The 25,056-nt window shown below is 42.5% G+C and overlaps 1 protein-coding gene across 10 annotated transcripts in view; it reads right to left on the minus strand.

Annotated features, from left to right (window-relative positions):
* The window catches only part of BNC1 (basonuclin zinc finger protein 1), a 329,666-nt gene that overhangs the window by 214,069 nt on the left and 90,541 nt on the right, over positions 1–25,056 (minus strand). The window contains exon 2 of one of the 10 annotated variants that reach the window (XM_073568550.1): positions 15,876–15,907. The exons of the other annotated variants lie outside the window; for them this stretch is intronic. The gene's annotated coding sequence lies outside the window, so the exon portion shown is untranslated. The remainder of the gene's footprint in view (positions 1–15,875; positions 15,908–25,056) is intronic. 10 annotated transcript variants of the gene reach the window in all.

Genomic DNA, 25,056 nt, shown 5'->3' on the forward strand with positions numbered 1-25,056 from the left:
TACAAAACCGTTTTTTTTTTTAGGGACCACATCACATTTGAAGTCACTCTGAGAGGTCAATATGACAGGAAATACCCAAAAGTGACACCATTCTAACAACTGAACCCCTCAAGGTGCTCAAAACAACATTCAAGAAGTTTATTAACCTTTTACATACTTCACAGGAACTGAAGCAATGTGGAAGGAAAAAACAAAGATTTAACTTTTTTTATAAACATTTTAATTCAGAACCAATTTTTATTATTTTTACAAGTGTAAAAAGTGAAAATAAACCACAAAATTTGTTGTGCAATTTCTCCTGAATACGCAGATATCCCATATGTGGGGGTAAACCACTGTTTGGGTGCATGGCAGGGCTTGGAACGGAAGGAGCGCCATTTGACTTTTTCAATGCAGAATTGCCTGGAATTGAGATCGGACGCCATGTTGCGTTTGGAGAGCCCCTGATGTGCTTTAACAGTAAAAACTACAAGTGACACCATTTTGGAAACTAGACCCCTTAAGAAACTTATCTAGATGTGTGGTGAACACTTTGAACCTCCAAGTGCTTCATAGAAGTTTATAACACAGCAGTGAAAATAAAAAATCATTTTTGTTCCTCAAAAATGATTTTTTAGCCCGCTATTTTTTATTTTTACAAGGGTAACAGGAGAAATTGGACCACAAAAGTTGTTGTGCAATTTGTCCTAAGTACGCTGATACTCCATATGTGGGGGGAAACCACTGTTTGGGGACATGGGAGAGCTCCGAAGGGAAGGAGCACCATTTTGGAGTGAAGACTTTGATGGAATGTTCTGCGGGCGTCATGTTGCTTTTGCAGAGCCCCTGATGTGCCTAAACAGTAGAAACCTCCCACAAGTGACCCCATTTTGGAAATTAGACCCTCCAAGGAGCTTATCTAGATGTGTGGTGAGTACTTTGAACCACCAAGTGCTTCACAGATGTTTACAACACAGAGCCGTGAAAATAAAAAATCATTTTTTTTCCACAAAAGTGATTTTTTAGCCCCCCAATTTTTTTTTATTTTCCCAAGGGCAACAGGAGAAATTAGACCCCTAAAGTTGGTGTGCAATTTGCCCTGAGTACGCTGATGCCCCATATGTTGGGGTTAACCAATGCAAAATTGGCTGGAATCAATGGTGGCACCATGTTGCGTTTGGAGACATCCTGATGTGCCTAAATAGTGGAAACCCCTCAATTCTAGCTCCAACCCTAACCCCAACACACCCCTAACCCTAATCCTAACCCTAAAGGAAAAATGAAAATAAATATATTTTCTTTATTTCATTATATTTCCCTAACTAAGGGGGTGATAACGGGGGGGGGGGGGTCATATACTATTTTTTTATTTTGATCACTGTGATAGGGTTTATCACAGTGATCAAAATGTACATTGAATGAATGAATGAATGAATGAATGGAATCTGCCGGCAGATCTCGGTGGGCGCACTGTGCATGTGCCCGCCATTTTCTTCCCGGAAGATAGTAAATTAAAAATAGTAAATTAAAACACCTGTTATCCTTGCTTCAGTCTTTTAAGGGTAACAGAAACTAAACAACAGGAGAAAATGTGTATCTGCTGTGGCTCGGCCGATAGAGAACCCGACCACAAAGCACAGGCTCAAGAGTTAGAACCCAGATGCATGACAAACAACTTAAAGAGCCAGAAAGACACCTTGGCATTAGAATGGGGTCTTCCATCTCCATCTAGAGAACTAAGGGACAGAACAGAAAAGTATAATAGAAATTCTTTTATGCACAACATTAAGTGTTATAGCAGGGCCAGTAATCTGAATAGAACACATATACAAGCTGATGGTGTCAATGTTAGAGGTTACATCATTCCACTGTGACTGAAACAAGTGATGTCACATATTCCATTACACCCTCTACACCCTAGCAGCTCCCACATTTTTTGCCATGGTAAGTTTTTATTTTTCTGTCAAACTACCACATCCATTGCTAATGCCACATTCTAGTTTAACCCCTTCTCTGCCAAGCCGGTTTTCAACTTCATGACCAGGCCAAATTTTACAACTAAGACCAGTGTCACTTTATGTGGTAATAAATCTGGAATGCTTCAACGGATCCCATTGATTCTGAGGTAGTTTTATTTGTAACATATTGTACTTCATGATAGTGGCATAATTGGTTCTATATGTCTTGGGTTTATTTGTGGGAATATAGGAAATTTGGCAAAAATGTTGCAGTTTTCACACTTTTAATTTTTATGACCTTAAACCAGAGAGTTGTGTCACACAAAATAGTTAATAAATAAAATTTACCACATGTCTATGCTACATCTGCATTACTTTTTTAAAAATATTTTCTTGTTATGAATTTAAAAGGGTTAAAAACTGATCAGCAATTTCTTATTTTCCCAACAAAATCTTTTTTTTTTTTTTTTTAGTGACCACATCACATTTGAAGTGACTTTGCAGGCCTATATGATAAAATACCCAAATGTAACACCATTCTAAAAACTACACCTCTCAAACTGCTCTAAACTAGAGTTGAGCGAATTTGCTTGGATTCAGTCACCGAACCTGAATTTGCCGTATCCATGCCATATCGGTACCCTATTCGTACCAAATGCATGTTTGATGTTCAGATCCAAATATATTTGGTAATTTCTTCTCCCATTGACTCTAATGTTCGGCTGTGTTCGACGAATTTTGCTAAAATAATATTCGCTGCCGATCGTATTTGGAACCGAATCCGAACAAATTCGCTCAACTCTACTCAAACCACATCAAAGAAGTTCATTAAACCCTTCAGGTGCTTCACAGGAATTAATATAATGTGGAGGAAAAAAAGGAACATTTCACTATTATTTTTTTTCTTCACAAAAATGTTATTTTATCCCCAAATTTGTTATTTTTTTTACAAGAGTAACAGGATAAATTGGATCACCAAAATTTGTTGTGCAATTTCTTCCGAGTACGCAGCTACCCCATATGTCGATGGAAAACTACTGTTTGAACATATGCCAGGGCTCAGCAAAGAAGCACAACATTTGACTTTTTGAATGGAAAATGGCTGGAATCAAAACCGGCCGCCATGTCGCGTTCGGAGAGCCCCTGACGTAGCTAAACAGTGGAAACCCCCACAATTGACCCCAGTTCGGAAACTAGACCCCTCAAGGAATATGTGTGGTGAGCACCTTGAACCTACAGGTGCTTCACAGAATTTTACATCTTTGAACAATGAAAATCAAAAATATATATATTTTTCCCACAAAAAAGTTTTAGCGCCAATTTTTTTCATTTTCACAAGGATAGCAGGTGAAAATAGACCCAACAATCTTTTTGTGCAATACTACTTTTGAGGCATAGTGCAAAGCTCAGAAAGGTAGAAGTGCCATATTGTTCAGATTTTGCTCTAACGATTTGAGGGTGCCATGTCATATTGGTAAAGTATGTGAGGTGCCAGAGCAGCAGAAACCCCCCATAAGTGACCACATTTTACAAACTGCCTCTCAATGAGTTCATCTAGTGGTGCAGTGATCATATTGATAACACCTGTGTCACCGAATTTTATACCATTCAACAGTGAAGAAAAAAGTAATTACATTTTTACCACAAAGTTTGCTTTAGCCCCAGATTTTACATTTTCACATGAGTAAATGGGTAAAAGTGGCTCAAAAATTTGTCACAATTTCTGCGGAACGTAGAAATGCCCCGTATGTGGTTGTACGGTACTGATTAGCCACACAGAGAGACTCGGGAGGGATAGCACACCATTTGCCTCCTGAAGTACAAATTTTCCTAGAATAGTTTGCAAACTCCGTATACAAAACCCCTAAGTGTTAGAAGAGCAGAATCCCCTCTCAAATAACCCTATTTTAGAAATTAAACCCCTTTGGGAATTTATCTACAGGTGTAGGTATAGTGATAATTTGATTCCATGGGTGTTTTTCAGAAACAAGCAGCAGTGTATGTTGCCGAATGAAAATTGCGAATCTGCTATTGTAGTGATCAGTATGTTCTGCCCAGCCCATGTTTCTGCACCCATAAGTTAGGCAGGCTCTCACAGCTACAGAAATGCTAAAATGTGGATGCTAAATGTAGTTTAGGCACACTATGGGGCTTAGAAGGGAGGGGGCATTTTGGATTTGGGAGGACAATTTTCCAAATCTTTTTTGGGGGGCAAGGAGCGATAGTGATTTCTACAGACAGTGCTACCAGTAACGTGGAAGCCCCATATATTTTGGTTAACAGATGACTGACCTGAGCATGGACTTGCTTTTGTAGATGGAGTTGAAGCTTTTATTGGAAACATTTGAAATAACATTTTCAAATTACATTTATCCTGTGCGCTACACTGAGCACTGAAATTGGGGCTTCCATCTAAATCGCCAAATGACGTGATTCAGATGACACTCCCGAGAGATTAATTCAATGTAATGAGGCAGCAGAGTTACTCTGTACTCAGTCTGGTGTCTATTCAGCGGTAATCTTTTCAGAAGTGCACAAAACTTTGGCGGACTGTGCTTTTATGAACACCTACAAAGACTGACACTGGCGAATTTTACCACAGAAAATGTACACTTTCCCTCCTTCCATTTGCCTCATTATAGGGAATCTTCTGCTAGGTGTTCCGTCTGAATCAAGTATTACGAAGATTTACACAGAAAACCTAGTGTAAGCGCTCAGTGTAGAGCGCAGGATAAATGTGTGCTGAGCCTGAGATATTTGGGAGGCAGCATGAACAAATCAACAGCAGGTGAAGAATTGGATTTATTTTTCATGTCATTCCTTGTGAGGTATAAGCTAGATGACTTTATTCTTCGGGTTGGTGCAATTAGTGTTACCCGATTTATTGCTTTTTTTATGTTTGGCTGCTGTCACACACCAAAAGCTGCGTTTTTTTTGCAAAAACAAGATTTTGCATTGCCATATTTGAGAACTATAATTTTGCCATATTTCTGCTGACAGTCATGTAAGGGTATATTTTTTGTGGGACAAGTTGACATTTTTATTGGTATCATTTTCAGTTACATAACTTTTTTGATTGCTTTCTATTCTGATTTTTGGGAGGCAGAATGAGCAAAAACCAAAAATTCAGGAATTTTTTTTGCTTTTTTTATGCCGATCTGCATGTTGGAAAAGTGATAACGTAGCCTTACTCTTTGGGTCAGCATGATTACAGCAATACCACATGTATCACTTTTTAAGGTTTTGGTGCTTTTACACAAGCTTTTATAGAAAAAAATAATTACTTTTAGCTTGCTTTATTCTGAGAACTATAACTTGTTTTTCTGATGATGGAGCTGTATGGTAGCTTGCTTTTTGGAGAACAAGATGACTTTTTTAAAGGTTCCCATTTTTATTTACATTTGTCTTTTTGATCGCGTATTACATTTTTGGTCAGCTGTATGATGAAAAAGCATTGTTTTTCTGCCTAAGTTTTTACTTATTTTTATTACAATGTTCACTGAAGGGGTTTACTAGTGTGATAGTTTTATAGGTCGGGTCTTTCCAGACACAGATACCAAAATGTGTACTTTTTTGTTTTACACAAAAATAATTATTTATGGGTGCAACACAAGTCCCTTAGGTTTAAGGGGATTGCTGTAGCCTGGTGACCAAAAGGTCGTCAAAATTAGAGATGAGCGAGTATACCTGTTACTCGAGATTTTACGACCATGCTCTGGTGATCTCCAGAGTATTTGGATGTGCTCGGAGATTTAGTTTCTGTCGCTGTAGCAGCACGATTTGGGGCTGCTAGCCAGCTTGAATACATGTGGGGATTGCCTGTTTGTTAGCCTGAATACATGTGGGGATTTCCTAACAAACAGGCAATCCCCATATGTATTCAGGCTATCTAGCTCTCCTGGGGCTTATGTGACATTACACAGGGCTGCAGCTGCTCGCTCACTAGCTCCAAATGTCAATTATGTCTATAAGAAAGAAGAGAGAAGCAGGCGCCGATTGGATACAAGGAGCGCATGACTATGTGCAGACACCAGAGGCTAGTAAAAGTGATGTTCTTTCACTGGTGGAAACAGAGATTGAGAAGATTGAGACGGGGGTTGTCCAAAGAGTGGACAACCCCATTAATGAACCGACTAGTTACAATAGTGGCATCCTATTATGGTGCCATACTCAAACTCCAAGTATTTTTTAAAACAGCCAATTATTTAAAAAAACGCTCTTAAAGGCAGATTTTTACTAGCAGGAGTTAGCCAAAATATTGTAAGAAACCACTTGCTAATCTAACTCCAAGCTTGCCAATTAGAGAACCCTTACAATTGAAAGCTACCCTCTGACTGTTGTGTGACAAACAGTTGCAACTGGTGTCAGGTGGTGAAACACCACCATATTTATGGTACGACATGGTGGCTCAGTGGTTGCTGGGTTCCTGAGTTAAAATCCCACCAAGGACAACATCTGCAAGGAGTTTGGAGGTTCTCCCAGTGTTTGCGTGGGTTTCCTCCAGGTACTCCGGTTTTCTCCCACATTCCATAGACATACTGATAGGGAATTTAGATTGTGAGCCCCATCGGGGACAGTGCCAATAATGTCTGTAAAGCACTGTGGAATTAATGGCACTATATGAGTAAAATAAATATTTATGTAGTCAAAGTAAAGGTTACCTCATTTTAACACCAACTGTGAATAATGGTACCAGGCACAACTTAATTGAACTGTAGTGGTATATAGCGGTATTACCTGGTTTGAACAAAAGTTAATTAGAACAGTTTCTTAAAAATAGGTTTTGATCACAAGGCAATTTGTAACTGGAACTTACCCTTAGAGAAACCAGCAATTTAGCAATACATAGCTCATATTGAAATAAATGGGCTGTTCATCTACCACATCAATGATGTGTTCTTCAGAGTCGAAGATGCAGTTTTTAGGCACCATTACGTCTGAAAGGAGGAAGTCAGAAATGAATTACTGACTACGTGTCCTCTATGCCTGTGCAATAAGGCGCCTGTGAAGATCTGAGGTTGTAATGATCACCTAGGCAAGTTAACAATGCAACTATGTTTTACATCCATGGGTTTATAGCAATTCCAAGTAGATCACCACAATGCAAATGTCCCCAGTTCACAAGATTCCCACTCCGGAGCCGGTAATTCTACTGCCCACGTACCAGGTGATACCCACTGTCTCAACTTTTGGTTGGCCCACAGCTTTTGTATCTCCTGTAGTCACAGTCCATGCTCCATACCACTACTATAGCATATGCCCCATGATTCAGTTGGCAACAACAGTCCTTAAGATAGTTCCTCACATCCATATATCGTGACTGTAGCACATGTATCAAACTTCAGCGAGCAACCGATCTCCAATCTCCATAGGCCATGCATACAGGGCCAACAGGACCTCACCAACAGATCCTCACCCCTCGGTATCACTGCATCAACTCCCTCACTAAACATGTGGCTTATTGATCTCCCTCCCTGGTGTCATCCCCTGAATGGGCAAAGTGAACGGAGGTTCACACCCTCTCCCACAAAGCAAGCTGTGCATTGGTGGAGGCATTTTCCTCAGGCCGAAACAATTACCTGGGAGTGCATGCGAGACGCCTGTGGTAATGGCTCTGGTGGGTCTACTATCCCCATCCACACAATGCGACTAGTGGCTGGGAGAACAATGGCTTGAGGCCCCTGAGACACTAATGAGTGTAATGTAATGATTGCGTTTCTTGATTACCAATCCTGGGTCTGACCTTACGTATGCAATGAAATGTGACTGTGATAAATGGGGTTGCCCAAGAGCCGTGGGCCAACACTAGGTTCCCATACTTTGAGGTCACTGAGAAATTGTAATATCAGGTCACTAAACAGCCGGGGCAACTATTAGAGTAGCTGTAAGTCTGGGACCATATAGACATAGGGTACTAGATCTGGCCAATGCTCATGTCTTGTGGGGGCATCTAGGAATAGATATAACTCAAGAGTGAGTCCTTTAGAGATTCTACTGGCCTGGGTGTCAGACATTGTTAATCTCTGCCAATCCTGCCCCATCTGTCAGCTAACTGCCCCGTATCCCACTTCCGAGTATAGCACGAGAGCTAGTGCATATCATCTCCTGGACAAGCCTGCCTAAGGAGATCTTGACAGATCAAGGGACACCATTCATGTCTAAAGTAATGAGGGAGTTGTGTAAGTACAATCCGCAAACAGCCGGTCTGGTGTAGAAGTTCAAAAAACCTTGAAATCTATGCTGAATAAGGTCATGGAGAAGGATGGTTGAGACTGGGATTGCCTCCTGCCATATCTTCATCTCCATCAGGGAAATTCCCCAGGCTTCTATGGGGTCCTCGATGTTTGAGCTCATATACAGACTGCACCCTTGAGGTCTTCTGGACATTGCCAAGGAGACGGTGAAGTGGAGGTAACACCCCACTGAAGCATTATTGAACATGTGGCTCAGATGCAGGACAGGTTCGTGTGTGTGATGCCAATTGTGACGGAGAGTCTTTTCCAAGCACAAGAAGTCCAGGCGATTGTCTACATTCGGTCGGCAAGACAGACAGTTTAGCCCTGGAGACCGGGTGTTGGTGCTGATCCCCACCGTTGAAAGTAAATTTCTGGCCAAGTGGCAAGGTCCATACGAGGTGGTTGAGAAGTTGATTGATGTCAACTACAAGTTCCACCATCCAAGGCGAAGAAAACCATACCAGGTGTACCACATTAACCTGCTGAAACTGTGGTGAGACAGGGAACGGGTAGGAGCAAGATCAAGGATGTTACAGTGGCAGAGACACTGTCACTGGCCCAGAAACAACCATGAGCTGCTTCAGAGGAGCTACCAGGATGTGGGCAGTTTGTGGAGCACAAAATCGTGACGGAGTTGCATGCAAAGGTGAGCCAAAGGCTGTATCAGATTCCTGAAGCTCGCTGCGAGGTAATCTCCAAAGGGGTGAGGAGACTGTTGAGCCTGGGCATCAGAGGAGTCAAAGAGCGGCTGGCCCAGCCCTACTGTCCTTGTGCCAAAGCCGTAAGGAGAGTGGCGCTTCTGTAACAATTACAGGAAGCTCAATGAGGCGACACAAATCTGATACCCCGGGTCGATGAGCTTATTGAGAGGCTAGGGTCAGCCAGATACATCTCCACCCTCGACCTAACAAAAGGGTACTGGCAAATTCTCCCGTCTCCAAGGGCCAAGGAGTAGACCACCTTCTCTACATCCGATGGGTGCTTTCAATATACCTGGACAACAAGGAGCCCCAGTTACCTTCCAACGGGGCTATGGACCAGATACTAGCTCCTCACAAGTAAGCAGCTACTTACTTGGATGACATAGTGATCTTCAACCCGAATTGGGGAAGTCACCTGCAGAAGGTCCAGGCGGTACTCGATGCAATGAGGAAGACAGGGTTTACCATAAACCCAAAGAAGTGCACCCTTGTGAAAGGAGAGGCAAAGTAATTAGGCTACATCATTGGAAAGGGTGAGATAAAGCTTAAATAGACAAAGTGGAGGCAATCCAAAAGTGGACACAGCCGGTCTCCAAAAAGCAGGTTAAGGTGTTTCCGGAAATTGTGGGATATTATCGGCGATTTATCCTAAACTTTGCCATGGTAGCTGCCCCCCTGACTGATCTTCTCAAGGGCACAAAGTAGACAATGGTCAAATGGTCCTTTGAAGCAGCTATGACATTCCAGGAGTCGAAGCTTGTCCTGTGCAGACAGCCAGTCTTGGTTGCACCAGACTTCACTAGGGAGTTTGTGCTCAAGACGAACGCCTCCGAAGTCTGTTTAGGAGCTGTGTTGTCCCAGGAAATAGATGGGGATAAACACTCAGTCGTATACCCGAGTAGGAAACTATCCTCCTGTGAAAAGAACTATGCCATTGTGGAGAAAGAGTGCTTGGCCATCAAATGGGCAATCGACACCCTGAGATATTACTTTTTAGGCAGAAAGTTCAGGCTAATATCAGATCATGCGCCCCTGAGATGGATGATGGAAAAGAAGGGGAAAGTGGTTTCTGGCGCTCCAGGACTTTACTTTCCATGTGGAGCACAGGTCAGGGAGGTTGCATGGTAATGCAGATGCCTTGTCCAGAGTCCCCTGTTTAGCCAGTGAAGGTGCCAAAACCCCCAGCTTTCGGCAGGGAGGGGATATGTTACAGTCACTGGTAAAGTAATAGAGGGGAGATATATTTCACTACACCTAATGGCGTCAGTGATACAAAACCCAAAGCCCCCCGCAGCCCCGCCAGACACTGGGCAGGGCAGCACCGAACACCCACAGCAGCGTACAGCACATCAGAACAACCTCTCATCCCAGGCTGCCTGCAGCAACGCTCCACTCTTGCCTTCTTCAGCAGCGACCCTGGGCCCCCGCTTCACTGCAGCCAGCACCCCGGTAAGCAATAAGACGCATGGATTATAAGAAGCACCATCATTAAAAAAGAAGTTTTTTTCCTATTTTTCTCCTCAAAATTTGGGATGAGTCTTATAATCCGGATCGTCTTATAATCTAAAAATACGGCATATATGTATATGTTTGGTATCTACAAATTTGTTATGACCTGGAGAATCATAACGGCAAGTCAGTTTTAGCAATTAGTGAACATGGTAAAAAAAACACAATTGTGGAATTGCACATTTTTGCAATTTCACCGCACTTTGAATTTTCCCCCGTTTTCCAGTACACTATATGGCAAAACCAATGGTGTCACTTAAAAGTACAATTCATCCCACAAAAAAACAAGCCCTCACATGGCCATATTGACAGAAAACTAAAAAAGTTATGGCTCTGGGGAGAGCAAAAATAGGTACTCATTTCTATAGAACTGCTCACAGGCATTCACAGTATCAGTTCTACAGTACAGTTCACCTAGCACATGGTCAAGGCAAATGTGTGACTGTGCTTCTGGCTTGAATTGTCTATCAGGAGCACCCATACTCACACCATGCAGCAAATCAACAAGCTGGCTAGCAATGCCCTCCAAAAAGATTATGTGGAGTACAACCCTTAAGTTGCACTAGATTAAAGTATTGCAAACTGCACTGTTCTATTCAAAAAGCCACAGCAAAATGGGTCCTTATGGTGGACCGATTTTATGGCATACAGCCATACTGCGGCCACAGTTGCATGTATAGCTCATAAATGTATATGCCCAAAACAATGTGCATTTAGCCTAACCCCTGTTAATTCAAGATCCATTAACAGAGAAGGAAAATGGCTTTTCTCTATTTGGCCACTTTTCTCAATTACCCTTTATTAACAGTTACTGTTAGGGCTAGCGGAACGCACCAAATAATGAAGATGGTATAAGGTGCGTTCGCAGACCGGGGTCCACCGTGCAGAGATGGAAAGCTGCTGCTCGGTAATGGCGGAGAACTAAATGAACACTGGCGGGTAACCACTGACCCAGTGTATAAGAGACGAACCCTGTTACTTCACAGGGCCGCTGTGACATAAGATGAGCGCAAGTGACGAGGTTACAGGACTCAGCCCCAAGGACACGGGGATTTAGTCCTTCTACACCCACTTGCGCATGGAGCCACTACTGTGGCGCCAGGGAAAGACGCTATGAACACTGTGCCCTGTTAGCTGTCACAGGGTGCAGCAGAAAGATGCGTACCACACTAGGTATGTACAACGCAGCTCTGGCAGACGCCACTAACAAGTCTAAACTTAGGACTGGAAAGCGCTTTAGTTGCGCATGGCGCCGCTCAAAGGGGAGCTGCTGTACATGCAGTATGGTAGTGCCTTAGGTAGGATGGCACAATATGGCGCTAAGAGAGGTGCTGTGAACTGGGAGCACTGTTGCACTAGACTTGGCCACAACAAGGCGCTGACTATGACTCTAATAGCTCTAAACCGTACGTATACAAGGGAGGGGAGTCTTAATGAGTCAGTCACCAGATACATGCATCCATCATTTTTAGCAGCGTCCTTCCGGGACCTTCCTAGTGGTCCAATGGGAGCAGCAATAGGACCTGAGCATGTGACCTCAGACCTCCAATGAGAGGACTTTCCACGGGCATGCTCAGTAGGCCGAAAGAAGGACTTAGTCCCAGGAGCTGCTCGCTGCTGGCTATTGCAGGTTACTATAACTGAACCCTGATTAGCAGCAGTAACCAAGCCAACTGTAGTAGACTGAGCAAGCTCCTCTGCGGCCAGAGAGGAATGGGAGACCGAAGATGGCAAAGCTCAGGATTCCTCCTGTGCAGAGGCAGGAAGCCAACGCCTAACAGTTACCAAGTGATATGTAAAACGAAAAGGAGAAAAAAATTAGACGATTTAAAATTTAAAGATGATTTACAAAGAAACCTTGAAGTAGCACATCTAAATAACTGCACTTTTCACAGTCTTGTCTCACAGTTAGATTTCAATAAAAACCAGAACCTAACGTAAAGGGGATAATAGGTCAGGTTTTTCATATGTAATTAAAGGGAATCTGTCATCAGGTTTGCTACCTCATCTGAGAGTAGCCTAATGTAAGCAAAAAGAAGTCAAATCGACCAATGTATCACTTAGTTTACTGGGTGAAGCAGTTGACAGAATAAGTTCTTAGAATAAAGCAGAGCTCAGAAAGATAACCCCACCCACACCAGGCTCTCTAGGTACAATGTCTATGGACAGTGAGCTGCTTATCACAGGAAGGGGCAGAGTCTGACTAGCATACACGCACTGCTGTAGCTGCTTGGGCAATGTAATCACCAGGTGATAAAACCTTCATTGTAAATAAACAACAGCACAATCTGACCTGTGACACATGGTTGAAATCTGTGTTTTAACCCCTACCTCATGCTGCTCTCAGATTATATAACATGTATATAGAAATATTCCAGAACTGTGTACTATGTAAAAGAGTAAATTTACCATTGTACACAGTATAAAAAGCGAAGATACATTATATATTTATATTGTGAATACAGAATAACTTGTGCAATCAAACAAGAACTACAAGCATTTATAGTAATAAACAGTAGTGTGGCTTCATCATAGAAACACCTACACAAAGCAGAGGTCTCTGAACATATCCAAGTCATGAGCAAGGGGGTCAGCAGTGTTCCTCCCCAAACTCTAAATCATAAACTTCATGTTTTTGGTATTTCACATTCTAGCCACAATTTCAACATCCCATATCCCATGACATTACTGAGTGATAAATCAGCAGACGTGACAGCTCCCTTGTAGAGACTGGTACGAATCTAGGATCTGCCACAGACAACACCCACAGATTCTGCCAGATGTCTTCATGAGGTCGGATGCTTTAACCCTGGAATGGCACACGGAGGAACCCTCCGCTACATGACACCATGAGGAGGGGGTCCAGTGAAATCAGAATTAGTCAGAAAATTCTGAAACTAAAAGAAGATCTGATAGAAGTGCTGAAATATGGTATTCAAGAGTACATGTGATAAAATAAAAACAAATGACATCCAGGAATTCAACACTTTAGTAACAAGAGAATGCTGATAAAAAAAAAAAAAAAAAAGAAAAAGAAAGGTCAGCCTTCAGAGTAGGTAAATATTACAATTTTTTTTAAATTACACAGTTAAAAACCATACAGCAGTGAAAGCGTTAAAGTCCAAGACTTTAGTGTAAGTACTGTCCCTGTCAATTAATAAAATGCCAGAGTCCTTTTCAATATGATAGGCGAAAAATCATGATTATTGCAAGCTGCCATGTTTGCACAAACAAAAGCTAAAAAGTAAAAGTGAAAAAATGTACACAAAAACATCAGTGTAAGGTATGTGAAAACAGTACAGGTACACAGCTCATTTTTTGGGTGGAAAATACGCTTACAGTGCATGCATTGCGGATTTTAGGAAATCGCATCCATGCGATGTGGAAATAAACTGTCCGGAATTCGTGGAATACATTAACCTGTGCAGATTTAAGTTCACAACACGTCTATTTATGCTGCCAAAAGGCAAAGAATTAAAGCTACCTCAAATATAAAGCGTTGCTACAACTAAATGAACATTTGGTGAGGATAATGCTACTTATCTATATATATATAATTGTCTTATGTCCGTCTGTAACCAAAATCCTGCATCGCTGATTGGTCGCGGCAGTTAGGCCGTGACCAATCAGCGACAGTTGCTTAGTCATCGCGGCAACATGGCCGCATCGCTTATTGTACAGGCACATTACAGCCGTTAAAGGCATCACTGCTGCATCACTCATTACACAGGCACAGTCCTGTACATATACAATACTTTAGGTAAGAGCAGAACAGTGACTGCAGCTCTGGGTGTAACTGGAGTACAATACATTAGGTAAGATCTGAACAGTGACTGCAGCTCTGGCTGTTACAGGAGTATAATACATTAGGTAAGAGCAGAGCGGTGACTGCAGCTCTGGGTGTAACTGGACTACAGTACATTAGGTAAAACAGAACAGTGACTGCAGCTCTGGGAGTAACTGGAGTACAATACATTAGGTAACAGCAGAACAGAGACTGCAGCTCTGAGTGTAACAGGAGTACATTAGGTAACAGCAGAACGGTGACTGCAGATCTTGGTGTAACTGGAGTACAATACATTAGGTAACAGCAGAACAGTGACTGCAGCTCTGGGTGTAACAGGAGTACATTAGGTAACAGGAGAACAGTGACTGCAGATCTGGGTGTAACTGGAGTACAATACATTAGGTAACAAAAGAACAGTGACTGCAGCTCTGGGTGTAACAGGAGTACATTAGGTAACAGGAGAACAGTGACTGCAGCTCTGGGTGTAACTTGAGTACAATATATTTCATAAGATCTGAACAGTGATTGCAGCTCTGGCTGTAACAGGAGTATAATACATTAGGTAAGAGCAGAATGGTGACTGCAGCTCTGGGTGTAACTGGACTACAATACATTAGGTAACAGCAGAACAGTGACAGCAGCTCTGGGTGTAACTGGAGTACAATACATTAGGTAACAGCAGAACAGTGACAGCAGCTCCGGGTGTAACAGGAGTATAATACACTAGATGGTTGCCCGATTCTATCGCATCGGGTATTTTAGAGTCTCTGTTAAAATAAAAAATAGTTATATACTCACCTTCAGACGGCCCCCGGACTCTTTCTCTCCTCTCACCACGTGCCCGGCATCTTCCCGTTCCAGTAATACTTAGCGAGAAGGGCTGAAGATGACGTCACTCTCGCGAGAGCGCGGCGTCATCAGCGGTGTTTCGCGCAAAGCATTACTGGAACCGGAAGATGCCGGGAGCATGGAGAGGAGAGAAAGTCTGGGGGCCGTCGGAAGGTGAGTATATAACTATTTGCTATTTTAACAGAGACTCTAGAATACCCGATACGATAGAATCGGGCCCCCATCTAGTTTATTATATTTTGGTATATTGCTTCCTGAAGGAGGAAAAATAATTAACATATACTACTGGACATGTAAATTTTCAAGTAATAATCCATTTGAAACTCATCCAGTAAGCAAAAAACTGATCCTTTTCAAATGGAAGAAAAATGGATGGCTACTTAATGGATCTGTTTTCCATAGACTTCAAGGGTGAAAAAAAACAGAACCAGTTGAAACATTTTCTTTTAGCAAAATTTTATGTGCCTACGCAACTTTTTTGCTGTATCAGTTTCAACGGATGATTACTGGACATGTCAACGTAGTTTAAGTCTAAGGGCTCATATTCATCTACAAGGTAAACAGACGAGTGCAATCCGATGAAAAATCGGATTGCACTCTGACCCATGTTAACCTATGATTACCTGCTCATCTGTGATGCGTTTCTTAGCTGAAACTGGACTAAGAAAAAAACTGCAGCATGCTTCGATTGTCCTCGTATCTCAGATGAGCCTTGCTAATGTGAGTCTATGGTTGTGATAAAACAAAACCCATAGTGATATTACAAAAATATACACTCTGAATAAAGTCTTTTATTTGAAATAATGACACAGACTTCTTTAATGAACTTACATTTACCTAAAACACGTATACTCACCGCAACACCCAATCCACTGAAGGCAATGTATTCTGTAAGAGAATTAAGATAATAAACAACCATACATCTCACCTGTCTGCCAAGAAAACAATAATCCAATTGTCCCGCGTTGCGTCTAACTCTGCTGCATCTAGATAGAAGGCTTCATTGTTGCATGATGCAACTATGCAGCCTGGCAAACAAAAAAAAAAAATCCCAGGCTAACACAAAATATACTTAAAAAGGAAAAAAAAAAAAAATAATTAAAAAAAAAAAAAAAGTGTAAAAACAAAAAAAAAACGAAAAAAAAAGTAAGGAGATTCCAATGCCGCTGCTCAACATAAGATGGATAACTTCATCTACGTAATCTACCCTGCAACAGCTGAAGCACTTAACCTCTTAATGACCGTCAATACACATTCGACACTGTTGACCATCCTCTCCTACTCTCTAGGCTCCAGTCACTAGGCATTAAGGACACTGCTCTTTCCTGGTTCTCCTCCTATCTTTCCGACCGCTCCTTCAGTGTTCTGTTTTCTGGCTCCACTTCATCTCCTCTTCCTCTCACTGTTGGGGTACCTCAGGGCTCAGTCCTTGGCCCCCTTCTCTTCTCTCTCTATACAGCCCCAATTGGACAGACCATCAGCAGATTTGGCTTTCAGTACCATCTTTATGCTGATGACACACAACTGTACACATCATCCCCTGACCTTACCTCCGCTGTACTACAGAACGCCACTGACTGTCTGTCTGCAGTCTCCAACATCATGTCTGCTCTCTATCTGAAACTCAACCTCTCCAAAACTGAACTTCTTCTGCTCCCACCATCTACTAACCTCCCTAAATCTGACATTTCCCTCTCTGTGGGTGGCACCATAATAACACCCCGACAGCAGGTGCGCTGTCTGGGTGTTATGTTCGACTCCGATCTCTCCTTCACCTCCCATATACAATCTCTTGCCCGCTCATGCCGCTTACACCTAAAGAACATCTCTAGAATCCGCCCTTTTCTCACCATGGAAACAACAAAAACTCTCACTGTCGCCCTGATCCACTCCCGCCTAGACTACTGTAATGCTCTATTAATTGGCCTCCCTCTCACTCGACTCTCCCCTCTCCAGTCTATCCTTAATGCAGCAGCCAGGGTTGTCCATCTGGCTAATCGTTTCTCAGACGCGTCCGCTCTTCGCCAGTCGTTACACTGGCTGCCAATTCATTACAGGGTACAATTCAAAGTACTTGTTCTCACCCACAAAGCTCTCCACAGTGCGGCACCCCCTTACATCTCCTCCCTCATTTCTGTCTATCGGCCTAACCGACCGCTGCGCTCTGCAAATGACTTTCGACTAACCTCTGCCCTAATCCGTACCTCCCACTCCCGACTCCAAGACTTCTCCCGTGCTGCGCCAATCCTCTGGAATGCTCTACCCCAAAATATTAGGACCATCCACAATTTACATAGTTTTAGGCGCTCGCTCAAAACACATTTGTTCAGAGCGGCCTATCACATTCAGTAATCAAAGTCATGTTTGTGTGTGTGTAGCCCATTCACTATCTCCATCTAACCCCCACCCCCTGAAGATGGCTGGACCGTCATTGTAAATACATCATTGTAAATACAAACCTGTGCTTTGTATCCCCCCCACCTCATTGTAGATTGTAAGCTCCACGAGCAGGGTCGTCTTATTTCGCTTTAATTATTGTATTGTTAACGTTGTTACTTATGACTGTTGTGTTTGAAACTGTTCAACTGTAAAGCGCTGCGGAATATGTTGGCGCTATATAAATAAAGATTATTATTATTATTATAAAAACATTGTGAAAAAGAAAAGTGCCGCACTCATGACCAAAATTCCCATGGGAGACAGCGGTGCATGGCTTCTGACACCCTGTGGTATCGTCCCCAGCCATTCTGGAGCCGATCGGGGCAGATTAACCCCTTAACCCCTTCCAGACCTTTGACGCCACGTAGGCGTCATGAAAGTCGGTGCCAATCCGACCCATGATGCCTATGTGGCGTCATGAATTAATAGCCCCCCTGCGGGTCGGGTGATCGGGGTCACTGAAAGGAAGCTGTAGAGACCACGCAAGGAGGGGGTAATTATATGTGATATTCACCTGTCCCCGTTCCATCACTGCACGCCGTTGTCTGCAGCGTCCTCTGTCAGTGACATCCAGGCAGCAGAGGGCACGGTGACATGGTTAGTGCGCGCCATGCCCTCTGCTGCCTGAACGTCACTGACTGGACGCGGCATTCTAATGAATGGGTCTATGCACATATCAGCGTGTTTTCACGGACCGTGTGTATGTGTGCCAAATATGCTGACATGTCCGTTTTTGTGCAACAGCACGGATCACATGGACCCATTGACTTGTATACACGTACCGCACACAGATGGCGTCCGTGTGCGTTTTTAGAAGTCATAGGGTTAACATTGAAACAATTTTTTTCAAAATACGGACAGCATATGGACAGCATACGGATGCCACACGAATGTCACAAATTTACACACGGACATCTTCGGTACCATTTTTTCCGGTACCAGAATTATCAGGACGTGTGAAACCGGCTTTAGACGTACCCAGTACATCTCAGTTGGCAGGTACTTTTTTCTTTTATGCCCTTTTTGCACCACATCCATGGGTGCAACCTACAGCTGTCGAGCGATAGTTGGTGACCAACATCACTGACAAGATTCCGGTTGTTTTTTTGGGGAAAAAAAGAACAGAGTAAAAAATCATTTAGATTAGTTGATATGACTAGATTGGGACAGTAAAAATATACTGTAGTAATCATCTACTACAGTTTTTTTTACTGAATTGAGTCTGTCAGCGTGGAAAAATTATCATTCGTGGGTCCATCCTACAGCCATCGAGAACTGATCAATCTCCAGTTGTTTTTGTTTTCTTTTTTAAAAAGGAATTAAAAAAAAAGTATTAGGGACAGTAAAAATATACTGTAGTAATCGCTGACCAGCAACACATCACTGATCGACCTCCGGCTGTTTTTTTATTTTATCTTGTGTGTGTGAAAAGAGTAAAAAAAATATTTTTGAGTAGTTGATAGGATTAGATTTCTTTCTCTTCTAAATAAAAAGGTTTACACCAAGCACATACACACACCTGAGTAAAATTTGGTACACATTTAAATACCACATACGTGAAAGAAAATGTTGTCCCAAACTCCGTATTCAGCGGAGGAGGCATACACTTTCCTTGCCTTTGACACTGAGCCCCCCATGCAGCACGGGACAGAGTACGGCGGCAAGCACAGAGGGACAGAGCGCGGCAGCAGCACCAGGGACAGAGCACTGCAGCGGCAAGCACCGGGGCACAGAGCGGGCGGCAGCACCTGGCAGCACCAGGGACAGAGCGCGGTGACAGCAACACTGGGGACATAGCACAGCGGCAGCATCGGACACCCGAAGCGGCACGCCGCGCATCAAAACATCCCCTCATCACAGCAGCAATGTTCCACTCCTGCCTCCTCCAGCAGTAACCTTGGGACCCTGCTTCACCGCAGCCATCACTCCCGGTAAACAATAAGACGCATGGATTATAAGAAGCACCACCATTTTATTAAAAAAAATGTTTTTTCCTATTTTTCTCCTCAAAATTTGGGGTGCGTCTTATAATCCGGAGCATCTTATAAAGCAAAAAATACGGTACTTGAACGTTCCAACATGACAGCGATCCAAAACACAAGGCTAAGTCGACCTGTCATTGGCTACAGCAAAACAAAGTGAAGGTTCTGGAGTGGCCATCTCAGTCTCCTGACCTCAATATCATTGAGCCACTGTGGGGAGAGCTCAAGCATGCAGTTCATGCTAGACAGCCCAGGAACTTACAGGAACTGGAGGCTTTTTGCCAAGAGTGAGCAGCTTTACCATCTGAGAAAATAAAGAACAGTGGTTTGACAATAAATGGCTTCACCCAACCACTAACCATGAGTGGAGAAAAAGTTTTGGTGTTCTTATTCATATTCTCTGAAGAAAGGTCAAGAAAGCAAAAATTCTGCTAGGGTATGTAAACTTTTGAGCACAACTGTATATGCGTACTCATGAGAAATTGCACAACAAAATTTGGGGTCCATTTTCTCCTGAAAATAAAAAAAATGGGGCTAAAAGATAATTTTCGTGGAAAAATTATGATTTTTTTTTTATTTTCATGGCTCTGCATTATAAATTTCTGTGAAGCACCTGAGAGTTCAAAGTGCTCACCACACATCTAGATAACATCCACATAAGGGGTATCGGCATGTTCAAGAGAAATTGCACTAAAAATTTTGGGGTCCAATTTTTCCTGTTAACCGTGTGAAAATAAAAAAAGTTGGGTCTAAACTAAAAATTTTAGTGAAAAAAGTTAAAATGTTCATTTTTTTCCTACCACATTGCTTCAGTTCCTGTGAAGCACCTGAAGTTTTAATAAACTTTTTGAACATGGTTTTTAGCACCTTAGGGGTACAGTTTTGAGAAGGGTGTTACTTTTGGGAATTTTCTATCATGCGGTTCCTAAAAAAATGTTTTTTAAAATTTTGCTAGAAAAATTAGAAATCGTTGGTCAACTTTTAATCCTTATAACTTCCTAACAAAAACATTTTGTTTAAAAAATTTTGCTGATATAAAGTAGACATGTGGGAAATGTTATTTATTAACTATTTTGTGAGACATATCTATCTGATCTAAGGACATACATTTTTGCCAAATTTGTTTGTTTTTTCACAAATGAAACGCAAGTCATATCAAAGAAATTTTACCACTATCGTGAAGTACAATATGTTATGTAAAAACAATCTCAGAATCCGTGGAATCTATTGAAGCGTTCCAGAGTTATTACTTCCAACTCTAACATTCTATGAATTCCCATAAAGGGACTATATAAAAAAAATTATATATAATTAAATACGTGTTTTTATGTAAAAAAATGTTTATAAAAAGTACATAAGAACGAACCGACCTATAAAACGGTTACTAGTTAACCACCTCAGTGAACACCGCAAAAATTAAAAAAAGGCAATAAAACTATGCTTTTTCATCATACCGCCAAACAAAAAGTGGAATAAAGCGACATCAAAATGACAATGTAAATAAAAATGGTATCACTGAAAATGTCATCTTGTCCCGCAAATCACAAGCTGCCATACAGCTCCATCAGCGGAAAAATAAAGTAGTGATAGCTCTCAGAATAAAGCGAAAAATATTTTTTCTATAAAATAGTTTTTATTGTGTAAAAGCGCCAAAACATAAAATAATTACATAAATATGGTATTTCTGTAATTGTACTGACCCAAAGAATAAAATTGCCTTATCAATTTCACCACACACGGAATGGCAGACTGGCATGCAAATAAAACTTCTGAATTGCTGGTTTTTGTTGATTCTGCCTACCAAACATGGTAATAGAAAGCGATCAAAAAATGTTGTGACCGAAAATGGTACCAATAAAAACGTCAATTCGTCCAGCGAAAAAACAAGCCCTCACATGATTCTGTCAGAAGAAATATGGAAAAAGTATAGGTCACAAATATGCAAAAACTTGTTTTTCACAAAAAAAAAGCATCTTTTAGTTTGTGATTGCATCCAAACAGACAAAAACTACTGTATGTAAGTCTAGTATCACTCTAATCACACCGAACCGAAGAATAAAGTTGTCTAATCACTTATACTACAGAGAAACGGCCTAAAAAATAAATAAAACCAATTCTGTTTATCCGGCCTCCCAAAGATCGCAGTAAGGCTCGATTCACATTTATCCACGCTACGCTGAGCGCTTTCAACGGGTTTTCCGTGTAAATCTCTGAAATATGGAAATCAGATGGAACCCTGATGGAAGATTTCCTATAATGAGGCAGACAGACACTGTGGATGCAGTCTGGCCTATGATCCAGCTATGTCCGTCTTTTGAAACCAGCATAAAAGTGAGGTCGACCACAGTTTTGTGCACTTCTGGATAAAAAAGGACAACGTTGAACAGAGGCAAGGCGGAGTCCAGAGTAACTCTGCTGCCTCATAGTGAATGGATCCCTTAGGGGTTTCATATGAATCACGTCACATGGAGATTTATATTGAAACCCAGTTGTAAGTGCTCAGAGTAGAGTGCTGGATAAATGTGATAAAAAATGTTACGTAAAATGTTCCTAATAAAAGCTTCAACTCAGTCCACAAAAAAAAAAAAAAAAATCAAGTGGGGCTTCCACGTTACCGGTAGTACAAAGGTTCAGGAAAAGCGAATTGGTTCCTCGCGCCCCCAAATGAAATTCAGCAAATTCTGAACTACTAAATCCAAATGACCTCTCTCTTCTGAGCGTCACAGTGTGCCTAAATCACATTTAGCATCCACATGTTTTTGTGGCGCCCCTGAGGCTCAGTCGCCACAGAGGTACTGCACCTTCTCCTAAGGTGTAGTGCCCCACCACCTAGGTAAGTTGGGAGCTCCTTTCCACACTCCAACACTCGCATCCCACATGACAGGGTAGTTCAGCACAACCACATTGAGGGTTCTCTCTCCTCCTAGACATTAGGAGTGCCTTTGGTGGTTCCCTGCTTGGAACACTGGATGTGCTGGGAGGAGGGTGGAGTTGAGATCCATATAAAAGGTTGGGAAGGTTTAGAATTACAGGTCAGTCTGACGGGAGGTCAGATCAGTCGGAGGAGTGGAGTCTGTAGGACAGTCAGTCAGGAGAGTCTGAGGACGGGTCCAAGGAGAAGGAGAGCTGCAGCTGCCTCAGTGGTCTGAGCCAGCTGGCACGGGAAAGGAACAGAAGGAGAAAGATGTAGAACTGCAACCTAAGCTTCCATAAGAGAGAGAAGGAACGGTGCGGAACGAAGGAGTAGGAGAACAGAGAGGAGTTGTGGGTCAGAAGAGGAACCTTGCCTATAGGTTCTCCGCGCAAGGCCGGGGCCCGGTCCCCGAGGTTGTATGGACACTTATGGTTCTGCAGCAGACACCGGTGGAGTAGTTGGCTGTAAATGTACTACTCCCATTTAAGACTTGGGGCACAACAGCAACTGAATAGAGAGCCAGGACTCTGGAGAAGGGAGTCCCCTAGAGAGGCTACAGCTGTCTGCCATACGAGTAGAGTTGTTAGGAACATCTGACAGGAGGAACTCCAGAGTACCACGGTACTGGAGCTCTTCACACCTTAAGGCGCAATAGAGGAGTCGTTCAGGAAAGGTACATGTTGGCGGAGTGTTGGAGAGGAGAATCCTGACTTGCCCGGGAGGTTGATTGAGTCTCTGCCCCGGAGGACACGGCACGGAGGCAGGCACCAGCGTGTACCACGGACTGTGAGTAAAGCTTTGGAACTGCAAGCCCTGGTGTCTTCCATTCCTTTGTGCGCTAACACCGTCAGCACTGCTACATCTGTGTACCCGCATTCCTCACACAGCCTGCGCCTATCCTCATCCATTGCAATCACACTGCCCTGGGGTTACAGCATCTATGCTGCAACACACCATCAACCCCAGAGCATCTGCACGCAGCGTTGGCTTAACATCTTGCTTGCCAAACACCACAGATGGCATCACGAACTATTCCATTAACTACATAGACATTTTGCCATTGATTTGGGCGCCCAGGGCCACGGACCGGGTCACCGCTGCTGTGACACGTTCCCCTGACACCGGCCCGCTACCGAGTACCCCGCAGCCCTGGGAGGGCAACCTATTTTGGCATTTCTTCAGCGATGAGAACCCGCTTAATTTGCGGGTGCATATCTCCAGAAGCATGAGCTTGGCAAAATGTATGGGTACTACCACAGCTGATTTGCAGTTTTCACTCAGCAACATCCAGTGCTGCTTTTTTTCTGGAAAACACCCATGGAGTAAAATCATCACTTTGGGAATTTATTTCCAAAATGGGGTCACTAACTGACTAGTAACTGCAATGTACTGGTCACTACAGCGTACTAGTCACAAAAACAGCAGTTTGCAATTTTCGCTCGGCAACATTCTTTGCTGCTCGTCTCCGAAAAATACCCATAGAGTCAAAATTGTCACTACACCTGTAGATAAATTTCCAAAGGTGTATAATTTCCAAAATGGGGTCACTTGGGGGGTGATTCTGCTTTTCTAGCATTTAGGGGCTCTGTATATGGATTCCGCAAACTGTTCTAGGAAAATCTGCGGTCCAGGAGGCAAATAGCACTCCATTCCTCCCGAATCTCTCCATATGTCTAAGTAGTACTGTACAGCCACATATGGGGTATTTCGAAGTTAAGAAGAAACGGTGACAAATTTGGGTGTCGTTTTTGTAAATGTAAAATCTTGTGCTAAAACAAAATTTTGGCTGTAAAAATGTAATTATTTTTTCTTCACTGTCCAATGTTATAAAATTCTGTTACACACCAGTGGTATCAATATGATCTCTGCACTCCTAGATGAATTCATTGAGAGATGCAGTCTGTAAAATGGGGTCACTTGGGGGGTGGGCTTCCGCTGGTCTTGTACCTCAGGGTGGGTCATGGCACCTGCAAACTGTAACAGTAAAATCCACACTTCCTTTCTGAGCTGTGCACTGTGCCTGAAAAGTAGTTCCCGATTACAGAGGGTAGTGGCACACTCAGGAAAAAATTGACCTCTCGGTTTGTTGTGCAATTTCTCCTATTACACCTTATAAAAATTGAAAACATGGGGCTAAAACAGTTTAGTGGTAAAATAGTAATTATTCTCTCTATCTCCCAATTATATAATTTTTTTTTGAGGCACATGTGGTGTCAACTTGCTCACTGCACCCCCATATGAATTAATTGGGGGGTCTAGTTTGTAAGATGAGGTCACTTATGGGGGGGGTTTCTCTTGTTCTTGAAATTGCACAACAAATTTTGGAGTACATTTTCAAAATGAAAAATCTGATTCTTTATTTTTACGCCTCAACGTCAAACTTCTGTGGAGCACCTGGGGGTTTCAAAGCTCTCACCACACATCTAAATTCCTTGAAGAGTCTAGTTTCCAAAATGGGGTCACATGCGGGGGGAATCCACTGTTTAGGTACATCAGGGGCTTACCAAACGCAACATGGCATGCGCTCTCAATTCCAACCAATTTTACATTCAAAAAGTCAAATTGCGCTCATTCCCTTCTGAGCACGGCCATGTGCCCACACAGTAGTTTTCCCCCATATAAAGAGGATCGGCGTACTAAGGAGATATTGTCCAACAAATTTTGGAGTCTATTTTCTCATGTTACCCTTGTTAAAATAAAAA

The sequence above is a fragment of the Dendrobates tinctorius genome, unplaced genomic scaffold (genome assembly GCF_039654945.1).
Source record: "Dendrobates tinctorius isolate UK_male_01 unplaced genomic scaffold, ASM3965494v1 ptg000022l, whole genome shotgun sequence".
Classification (NCBI taxonomy): domain Eukaryota; kingdom Metazoa; phylum Chordata; class Amphibia; order Anura; family Dendrobatidae; genus Dendrobates; species Dendrobates tinctorius.